The sequence below is a fragment of the Equus quagga genome, chromosome 19 (genome assembly GCF_021613505.1).
Source record: "Equus quagga isolate Etosha38 chromosome 19, UCLA_HA_Equagga_1.0, whole genome shotgun sequence".
NCBI classification, from domain to species: domain Eukaryota; kingdom Metazoa; phylum Chordata; class Mammalia; order Perissodactyla; family Equidae; genus Equus; species Equus quagga.
In genome coordinates this window covers 14,307,542-14,318,877 of record NC_060285.1, presented here as the reverse complement: position 1 = coordinate 14,318,877, position 11,336 = coordinate 14,307,542, and the positions used below count along the sequence as shown (strand labels likewise).

The window sequence follows — 11,336 nt, the reverse complement described above, 5'->3', positions numbered from 1 at the left end:
CCACCACTTCCATCACCATCACTACCACCTCCACTGCTTCCATCTCCACCACCACCATCACCTCCACCAGTTCCATCTCCACCACCACCATCACCTCCACCTCTACCACCACATTCCTTGAAGGCATCACTGAGTCCCAGGAAAGGCTCATTGCCATTCTTATCATTGGCTAGGGGGCATGCATTCTTTAGATTCAGGAATACCTTGGGACGCTAATTCATACCCTCCCACCCCCACTGTATGCCCCTGTAGCACAGTGTAATAATCAAAGTTCAGCAAGAAAAGGTTACATTATGTCTGGACAGCAAATTCAATGAAATCCAAAATCACCACCATCACCACCACATATCGGGTAGACAGCATATTCCAGGCATACAGGAAAACACTGAGGACTCTCCGGAGCCATAACATGCAGTCTTTACTGAAAGCCTCCCACTCTCTGGCAACACAGTCAGCTTGAAGAACTGGCAATATGGTGTAGAAAGGGCAGCAGCAGAAGCCAGTACAAGGTACAGATGCAATTCAGCGCCCAGTATCAGGAAAAGCTTGGAGGAAGGACTGCCTGAGCTGGGTACTGAAGGAGAAACAGAAGTGTCCCAGGCAGATAAAGAGGGAAAGAGCTTATCACGCAGAAGGAGAGGAATATGCTCAGCTTGGCAAGTTTGGGGGAAAATAACCAGTAAGGAAGAAAAATAATGAGTTAGGGATTGGTGACACACGAAATGAGAAGTGAGAGAAGATGAGACTTCAGAGAAAGGCTGGCACAAGTTCCTAACTAGCTTTGTGTGTCCTGATAAGAAAGCTGGATCTTTCCCTTTGGCTGATAGTGAGCCAGTGAGGGTCAATATCCAGAACATTCCAGAAAAGCCCTTGTTCTTCAAGATTAAAAATAAAGACTCTCTATCAAATTGGATTATCCTATTGGAAAATTTTTGTTATCGAGAACAGCTTACTCCACAATTCTGAAAAGTGTGTACTGTAATCTCTCAGCGAGCCCCTCCTCGGGCTGAGAAACACCACCAGTCATGGGCAGCACAGCACAGGCTTCACTTTTAAGGTGAATCGGGAGCCCAGATGTCAGGGCTCCAATCGTCCTGCTCTCAGCTCTCTGCAGCTGCTTTAGGAACCACTCAGGAGGAAAAGAAGAATTTTCTCTATTACACTCCTTATTGGGTGTCATCCAAGGCTAGCAAAAAGGTTATTCCACAACCCTGGGCTCATCTGGACAAACCCCCAATAAGAAAGGCTCCGGAGAGTGTATTTTCATCCAAGGTCCATCCCCATGCTCAGTCTACCAAGGAGAAAGCGCTATTTTAAGAATTGGTGCTAGTGTCACAAGCAGACTTCATTTCAATGAGGCCACTTTCCAATGGGCTATGAAAACCATCTCAGACTCCAAAACCAATGAGAGGGGTCAGAGAAAAATTCAGAAGCTTCCCTCAGCTTCTATCCTACTATCCTAACAGCTCTAGCCCAGTAGCCTTTAAAACTTCCTATGTGAACTAGTGCCAAAGCCTGTTCGATGACCTCCGAGCTTCCATCTCTCCCCACTCCACTCTGACCCCAATGCTGTTACCACATTCATCTTCCTAAAATAGAGCATTTAATACACCATCCTAAGTAAAAGTCATCCTGCCTTCCAAAAGCCCACAGCCCCAGGTTAGCTTGTCAACTTCATCTCTGACTCCTTGTGAACGGAAAGTCGAGCCGGCTTATTCTGTAACTCAAAAATACATATTTCTGCACTTGTCAACTTACCCTGGCCCCTCTAGCTCCCTTTAATTTTTCCATTCAGATTTTAATTATCCTGTGTCCAAGGACCCAACTCAAATCCTATCTCCATTAAGTTTAAGCAGCTAAAGGAAACTCACACCTCTGATTTCCCATCAACTTTCGGATTCAACAATCCACAAGCATTAATTGCACTGCCACATCATTTCTATTGCTCTGAACTGTCCCTCTGAATCTTCCATTGTTGCTTAACTTATCACACATTTTTTCCAATCTCTCCGACTATGTTCCTTGAGGGCAAGAATAGGAGGCTTTCAATTTAATTTAATAAATGTTTTCTGAAGGATTCCTAAGTGCTAGGGGGTAGCAGGATGCTCCCATAGATACAAGGATGGACGTAACCTAGTCACAGCACCTAAGGAGCTGACACATAAGTGAAGGATTGAGGAAAGTTACATATAGATATTGAGAATGCCAAGCAGAAGATGACAAGCACAGCCTTTGGGGGTTTTGGGGTAATTCCTCCTCTCACCCTATCCTTCCTTCTCCTATTCACCAAGACCCAAATCCAATATTCTCACCTTCGTCTCCCTCAAGCATAATGGTACCCAACACAATGTGCCCACTGCCCTTTGTTGGTGTCTTTATTAGCTTGTCTTCCTAACCAAAAGAAAGCTACTAGATGGATGGCAGGTGCTCTCACCTCTGTGTTCCTGATGTCAAGCCGGGAAAAGCACATAGTAGCACAAAGATGCCTAGTGAATGCTGGCTGAACGAGTGAAGGTAATGCCATCAGAGATAGCGCACAGAGCCTATAGGCAGGAAGGAGAGATTTCAACCAGACAAAATAGGAGAGAGGATGAGGAGTTTAATCCAGCAAAGGGAGCAGCACTAACAAGCCCAAATGGGAAAACAAGGGGCGTTTTTAGGCAACAGCCAATGGGCGAGGCCTAGAGAAGACCTGCAGAGGAGTCAGAGGACACACAGCGAGTGTAGACAGGTGGGGAAGCCAGGGGCAAGGTCAGCACTAGGACAGTGTTTGAAGAGTCTGAACAGCTCCAAGTTGAGTCCTAGCTCCATGCTTCACAGCTGTGTGGCCTGGGCAAGCCTCAGCTTCCACACGTGGAAAGGAGGAGAGTAAGGCCATCCACCTCACAGGGTTGCTGCAAGGACAAAATGACACAAAACGATCAAATGGAAGAGTGCCTGGCACTTGAAGGATGTGCTCTGGATATAGAACTGACTGAAGTAGAGTGTGTCAGAAGGAAGGGAAGGGGAGAGGACAGTCACCTAGAAGTTATGGGGCATGAGAAGGCAGAGCCATGGGCTGCACCGGGTGGTCAGGGAGCCTGGGTTCTGGTCTTGCCTCCCCTCTGGATAATTCCCTTTACCTCCCTGGCCTGATTTTCCACAGCTGTGAAATGAAGGTGTTGGTCCAGTGGGGCTCAAAGGTCTCTTCCAGCCTTGGCAGTGTCAACATAGCAGCTCTGCCTTACGTAGAGAAGGCATCAAGGAGTACCAGTGATATTGAAAAGCCCAAGTGGGAAGGATTCGCATAAACAGAGAAAGGGGAAAAGACACCAGGATGGCAAGGGAGAGTTCTTCGAGTCTCTCCCTCCCTCTTTTCAAGTCCATTCATCCTCCTGACACAGCAGCCACACCGCCCACCTACATCTAAGTGCTGTCATAATCATCACCACCAGCCCTGGAAATATTATCATCAACAATCCAGCCTCAGCTTTGATACATTCCAAATGCTTTTCAAGGCACTTTCAAGGCAACCTGAAATGTACATTTGAACAAGCTTTAGCGCATGCCCCTTCTTCTCAAGCCAGATAAGTCAAAATCCCCACAAATTCAGAGGAAAGAAAACACAGGACACATTCTGGTATCGTACTTTCCTTGCCTTTTTACAGAGCCATCAATGTTCGAACCACAACAACGAACCCTAAGAGAATTCATTTTGCTGATCTGAAATGTCCTTCACATTTTTAAAAGAACAGCTTCCTGGAGAGGCTTCAAGGAGTGCAAGTCTGTAAGACGCCTGATATTCACTCACCCCTTCCTCCCCCATTACCCCCTCCCCGGTACTGAAGACACAACCATTTCTTCATTCATGAGACAAATCATTCCATGTGGACACAACTACTTACTTAGTGCAGACGTACTAAGCACTGAGCACCATGCCTGGAGGAAGGAAAAGGACCCAAAGTCCCACTCCGCTAATCACTCTGCCTGTGCCTCCCTTGGCTCCTGAAGCAACCACCAAATGCCATTCCCAGATGAGAGCTGACATCAGTGAAGGGGGCTGGGACACAAATAGTTGGCATATTAAGGATCTACACCACTATCCTGGAAACAAAAGGGGGAGGGGATGGCTCTAGTTAGCCACAGAAATGTTAACTTTCCTCAGTAATAACAGTGTGTGTTTAATGTATCCAAGGCAATCCCTAGCCACAGAATAAACTGAAGAGTCTGTGATCCCCTGGTGAATTTAAATTAATAAAAGAGGAAGAAAGAAATCCCCGCATGCTCAGGTTTTGCTGTAAATCCTCCTAAATTCTAATGCCACCAAGGAAAGCTGGAAAGATCAGCAGGCCCTTTCTTCCCAATTGCCTTTGGTACTTCAAACAAGGACTGCATGAAGAGCGAACCTCTCCTGTCAGTCAGGGCTCCCTCTCCATCTGCGTTTGCTGTCCCTCCAAAGCGCAACCCCGTAACGTGGCAAGAGAGGCTAAAATTATGGGTGAGACTGCACTTTCCATTCCAGCCCAGCCTGCGATTATCTACAACTCCAGTTTGCCCAAAATTACCTCTGGAGCCTTAAATGCCTTCCATTTTATTTCATTCCTAGAACAAATTCTTTTTTGGAAACTCTCAGAAGAGATAAAGGAACAAAAAAAAAAAAACACCACCACAAAAAGCCCTAGATATTTCAGCTGCAGTGAAGGAAGAGCCAGTAGGCAAGCACGGTTCCGATTTTTTTAAATGCCTCATGCCTATCGTCTCTACTGTAGACTTAGGCAGAACAAAATTAATTCCATGTCTCTGCGATTATGAAAACTCAGAATCCTGGAAGCTCTTCCCTCATTTACTTTTGAAAGCACTTCTGTTCTGGATACATTCTTAGAGGTAGGATGTGAAGGTGGGTAAGGAACTCATGTAGTGGGAGCTGGGATGGCTCTCTCCAGGAGGAACAGGAGTTAAACGAGCAGTCTGCCCCAAGCGAGTGAGGGAAGTAACACTGCGCGGTAGGCTAACGGCTACAGAGTTGATGTAACTACTGACTCCTTTCCGTAACACAGTCCATCATGAGCTTCCTTGGCAGGTGAACTTGGGGGTTACTTGTTAAAACATTTGACAAGTTTCTATTTGAAAAATCCTTGGTTTTAGGTAACAGGTGAGGCTCCCAAAAACATCCATTATGATTGTGCTAATCAAATCATTTGAAATACAATAAAGGAACTAGCTATTAAAAAGAGGCTTGCTGTGAGTTCCATGTAGAAAACAAAAATCCTTTTATATTCCAATTATTTATCTTAAATTATTTGCTTTTAAGATCACACTTTACATGCCAAGTTCTCTTAAAATAGGGCATTCCTATACTTCACTTCAATATTGAAATAATAACGTAACAAACCTTGTATTTACAGCGCACTTACTTCAACTCTCCTCTGTTCAATAGCACGGCCGTCTCTACCCAGGAGATCAGGGCCAGAGGGGTAAGGAGCCTTCTTTCTAGCAACTCACAAACCTGGAGGCACAAAATTGAGTCAGGGTGCATTCTTCCCGACTTGTCCTTCTACACAACTGCTTTTCCGCGTCTACTTTTCTTCCAAACGGCCCCCACTCCATACTCACCCCCAGCTCCCCTACAAGGTAGAGAGGCCCAAGGGAAGGGTTCCCCTTTCCAAGTTCAAGTCCAGGCACTGCAAAATTCTGAAGCGTCAACTCAGCTTTGATTGACTTAACTTGGAAACAAAATTTTCAGCATTGCTTTTTATCACAAAGCACTGAATTCTAAGTAGTAGCCACAGAATAGGGTAACATGCCAGAGCCAACAGGTTTCCACAACACGTAAAGTTAGCAGGCAAGTCAAGCTGCTGATACGTGAACGACCTTATGTATCAGAGAGGTTCTAATGCAGTCTGTATTACACAGAATCTACGGCCAACGCAGCACAGACTCTGTGATTCTCCTCTTCAGCATTACATACTTACATGTTTTATATTTCAAGGGAGAGTACACCTTTGAACCGGTCAGGCCCCTTCCCATTTCAGAGCTAAAATGCCAGAAAACTCTAAGCAGGCTGAGCTTTGCCACTAACCAGCTTAAGCAAGCCCTTTCCCTCTGGGCCTCTAAATTCCCGGCTACGAGACAAAGAACTCATTTATATAGAGAGACAGGCCTACAGCCCAGAGAGGTCAAGAAGTATTCTAATGTCACACAGCAAGTTAGCATCAGATGATACAACACCAGAACCAGATCTCCTAATTTTACTTAAACCACCCTGCCTCCCACTCAACACACGAAAGGATGATAGAGACAAACACACACATACACACACACACACACACACACACACACACACGGGCTTCTTTCACCTCCACTGTCCTGGCTCCTGTTTCTGAAAACCTAAATATACTTGGCCCTGGAGATTCTGCCGCAACAGTGATTTTCCATTCTCTCTAATCTCCTCTGGCAGCTACACTGTTGCTTTTCTTCCACACTATGCAGTTTCCTCATCTCACGAAACAGACATACACGGAACACATGCATGCGCACACACCCATCCTCAATATTATAAAACTTTTCCTGTGCCAAAGGCAAAGAAAGTTTAGGCCAGAACTGAAATGATCTGAATATTCAAATACAAGAACCCTGTTCAAGTGTTAAACACAACCGTAACTCCACCCAGAAGCACATCTGAGAAAACGGAATCTGTTCTCACAGAGAAGGAGACCCCCCCATACTCTATCATTTGTCAGGAACATTGTCATTTCTCCCCCTGCTGCATAATCACATAATGAAATCTCCAGATGTAATTCACGTACACAAGAGGGTAAACTTAAAAAGGGACACTTCCTTTTATTTGCATTGCTAATAGCTTTTTAAAGAACAGGCGAAATGTTATATGTACAAGGATAAAGAATTTCTTTTTCAGTTTTCATAACAAGGTGGGATAATCAACCAGCACTCCTCGATCTTATCCAGGAACCATTCTTGCTACCTGAGTACACAGAGCCTGATGCAAGGGTACAGTCCTCAGCATGGAATCCTAGCAAAGTATCTCCCTTCTACCTCTGAGCCTTCCTCTTCCAGGACATCCCATCTTCCAGGCACACAAACTACTGACCGTTCTCCATACACACTACAGACTTTAAGGTTTCCGTTCTATTCTTTCTGTCTGGGATTCCCTTCCCTTCTACAAACCTGGCAATCTCAAGATCATCCCTTTAACAAACCAGTATGATAGGACTTAGGGCATCGTAATGGCTGGAGGTCTGCCTTCCCTGAAAGACTGTAAACTGAATGTGGAAGCTCCGTGGCCTCCACGCAGAGCATCGCACCTGCCACATAAGAGATGTTCAATTATTATTTGTTGAATTAAAAGGAGAAAAGTCTCCTAAAATACCTTTAGTTGAGTCTTAACTTTACTGGCTGCTGCCCACGGCTGTCCAAATGTCAACGGGGTCTGAATACTCCTTGACGTCAAAGATCCAAGAGGAGCAGCAAAGCCTCATCCACACTAGTAGACCCTTTGAGATGGCTGTATCGCCAAAGGGGTCAAGGGCAGGCTACCTGAGCTCTCACTGCCCTGGGTCTTACACCGCTGATCCCATGTGCTCCCTACCCTCTGAGAAACTCTGGCTCCAAAGACACCTTCACCTGAGTCACAGACCCCAAGGAAGGCCAGTACTTCTTGCCCCAACTCTACCTCTGCCGTCTGGCTTCCCTGAAATCCACCAACATTATTCATGCCTTAGGACCACAGTACATATCTTCTCCAGGACTGGTTTTCACTAGCTGATGCTCAATAGCAAATTTAATAGTATTGTCCTGTTCCAATCTCTTATCCCTTGGCTATACTGTGCCTATGAGAAACAATTTATAAAGCGTTAATAGTAGAAATAAAGCTTAATGCTGACCATTTTCCCTAGACCACAACAACTGCTCCCCTCAAACTACCTGAATATGCACTATACATCTGGGAAAAGGGTCACAAAGGCGGTCTGCCCGACCCCAGAGCTCAGGGAAATGTAATAACTCGTGCAGGTTCACAGGTTCCAAAGACAGAGTCTTATTGTAGATGCTGACCTGGGCGTTTTAGAATCCAGGAAGACCTACATCTTGGCAATATCTGCCCATTGCTGTGCCAGTCTTTGAACTGGGCCGTCTCTTCTTGGACTCTGCTTCCACCTTTCCTGTCTGCCCACCTCTGGAGTCAGCCTTGACAAGACTCGGCCATGTGGGTAAGGGAGGCCTGAGCATGGGGCTTTGTTCTTCAGGGCAACAGAATTATCTTCCAGTGCTGCTGGAAGAAACCTAGATAGGAATGATTTAACACTGTTACAAAAAGGAAAGAGAATCTGAGATCAAAGGGCAACTACACTGTCAAGTGTTAGGTTACATCTGTATAAATACAAGGTACGTACTTTTAAGGGGATCAGAGTGAGAAAATTTAAGGGAGTTGATTCTTGACTGCATCTAGCATGGAGATAGCATGATTTTATGAAGACTGCAGGGGATGTGCCGTCCAAAAACCAAAAACAAGAGTTTTGATTACGAGCCTTTAGGGAACTCACAGTTAGCATGGTCTGATGCCCAAAGGATGGAGTTTGCAGGAGGTTCTGTCTGCCAAAAATATATAGCGCTCATACACTTAGAGATTATAACTAAGTCTTTCCAGAGTCTCACATAATACTTTGCAGTTAACCTATTCTGAGTTGTCCAAATGACAGTTTAGATGTGAGCAGGCCCACTGCTTAAGCATTCAGAATCCACTCAATAGGGCGAGCACGCCTTGGGTACCAAAAAGTGAGGTTCACGAACCCGAAAGATAAACCACAGCCTTTTGTAACATGGGTCCTTGTGTTTTCTTCATCGGTGGTGGAATAGAAAACTAGTCCCCCCTAGTGTCCTACCACTGTAGGTGGCTGAAGGATGGAGACACTCCTGCATCCCTCACCAACTTTAAAGCACAGCTCAGGAACCCAGAACCAAAGGAAACCTTCGCATCCTTCCCAAGAGATGGAAGCACTCCCAGGACCTACGATGAGACGAAAAGACCGTTCATTTCATCTCCAAGGCCCTACTAGTTATGGTGTCAGAGGCAAAGGAATCTGTATCATCTCACACCAAAAAGTTAACCCACGACCCAGCATACTTCATTAAGTGAAGGATGAGGGCCCACCCTTGTTAGCAACTTCTGCCCATTCCAGAGTGATCCGATCTTTTCTTTAAAAACCTCTCTATCCGACAAGTGCAATATGTTTTCTTTCCTTGACACTCTAGAAAACCCACTAGGATCTAAACCCTGATAACTTTCGCCTCTCTGTTCCAGTCAGTTTTCTTCCTGGTATGGAATTAACACGGCCAGGCTCGATAAATGTGTGTTCTCCTCAAGCAATTTTCACCAAATAAAATACTCTTGAAAAATAAAGTACACTAAGAGATGTGTGAAACCTTAAAGCCAGTTTTTGGTTTTTTTTAATCCCCAGCGAGGACACATGCCCGTGAGTAATTCATTCATGTCACCCGTTTGTGAGAGATGAGAAGAGAAACCACCGCTTGTTCCTTTCCTAATTTAGAATCTCCCCTTAAGTCTATCAAAGCTGACTCTTCAGGTGGGAAGACAGGAGAGGTGAGGAGAAAAATTAACCTGAGGTGACTGCCTCCACAGAGTGAATAGGCACGTTGGGTTTCCATCTGTGTCAGACAGGGACCGGGTCTGCATTTAGTGGAGGTGATGGCCCCACCTGCCTCCCCTCCCCCAGCCCCCATGAAGGAAGCAGGAGCCTGAGCTTTCTCTCGGGTCACTTACATAAGACCCTGTAAAACTTCCTGTGACATTCACAGAAAATGTAAGCTGCTATTTTGCTCCCTCAGGAGATCATTTTAATGGACTGAGTGACAAAATTCACGGATTCGGAATTCAGCAGAAACCTGCTCAACCGAGGTACATCAACTCAGGGACGAAAAAATCCATCCCCATTAAACAGGGTCACCCGGGGGATGGATTCAACGCAGGAGAGACGATCTGTTCCCTCTGAAGTGACCCACTTAAAATCAGACTGTCCCAGGGAAAGCTCATACGTTTAATAAATTTCAAACAGGCAAGGACGGGCTGGTTGGACCGAGGTTGCTCAACAAGAAAATTTAAAAGACAGTAATAAGACAATGAACAAAATACCTTAAGGATGCACAGACTTTGGAGTCTGTCACTCCACCCTTCAGAAACAGTGACATTCACAAGAATGTCTGGCTCGCTATACACTGATCACTCATCACAAGCAGCTTTGTCTAAAAAGACTGACACTCTGGTTGGGTTTCCTCTCTGCTGATATCGCTGCCACCCAAGCACTCGGTCCTGGAGAGGGACTCGCAAGCTGTGGATGCTCACCCTCCAATCAGCCTCGCCTCTCTGCCACAAGCAAAGAAAAGTTCTTCACAGCATCACACCAGGAAAGGCAGGTGGGGATCCCAAGACGGGCAGTGGCAAACATAGCAGGTCCCCCAAAGCACAGGTGCTCACAGATAACAAGCTGCGGGAGGAGGGGTGCGGGCACAGCCCCTCCTGTTGTTAATGGGAAACTCCTCCTTGCTCGCTCCCTGTTAGCACCTATGTGCCTAGGCGCGGGACAGGCCCTGGGACGGGTCTGGGGACATCAGAGGCTCAGAGACTTCCACCTCCAGCCTCTCCAGGGCTCCTGGCCCAGGCAGCAGAGAGTGTGCCCTTACTCCCTCCCTCTCCGCAAGCGTCCCGAGTACAGGGGGTACCAGCTACAGGTTCGGAGAACTTGTCCAGTGCCGCTCACCAGGGCGCCCCCGCGGCTGCTCTCTCTCAGCCCCGGGGCTCTTACCTGGGCCGTGACCGCCGCCAGGCAGAGGGAGACCGCGGGAGAGCTGGGTGGCGCGGCGGCGCCGCCGCCTACGAAGCGCAGGGGGTCCGGGTCCGGGTCCCAGCAGGCGCTGCCCTAGTCCAAGCGGCGGTGCCAAGCGCAGACTTCGGGGCGGCCCTCGGCTCCAAATGCTGCGGGGAGGGTGCGGGCCGCCCAAGCTGAGCACTGTCCCTTCTTCCTCTCCCTCCGGAGCCGCTGCCTGGAGCGGCTCCGTGCCCCAAGGACTCTTCCGAGCCCGGGGCGCCCCGCATGGGCAGGGGCCTGGGTCCGCCTCGGGTTGGGTGCGCGGAGGAGGCGCTGGGGAGAGACGCGGGGCGGCCGCCGGGGCCGGCTCCACCTCCCGCGCTCCCCGCCGCTTCGCCCCTTCAGGGCAGGGCCTGCCCGCACCCGGCCCGGCGAGGCGAGCGCGGCCGCGCCCCCAGCTTCGGGCGCCGGGGCTCCCGCGCGGCGGCGGGGCAATCAGTGCGGCCGGGCCGGGCGCGG

General features: G+C 47.7%; 1 protein-coding gene across 4 annotated transcripts in view; it reads right to left on the bottom strand.

The window, feature by feature from the left end:
• The window catches only part of LARGE1 (LARGE xylosyl- and glucuronyltransferase 1), a 534,909-nt gene that overhangs the window by 521,370 nt on the left and 2,203 nt on the right, over positions 1-11,336 (bottom strand). For 2 of the 4 annotated variants that reach the window (XM_046646630.1, XM_046646627.1), the window contains exon 1: positions 10,815-11,330. The exons of 1 other annotated variant lie outside the window; for it this stretch is intronic. The gene's annotated coding sequence lies outside the window, so the exon portion shown is untranslated. Of the gene's footprint in view, positions 1-5,393; positions 5,486-10,814; positions 11,331-11,336 lie in introns of those variants that run through there. One more of the 4 variants, XM_046646628.1, reaches the window with a different exon arrangement.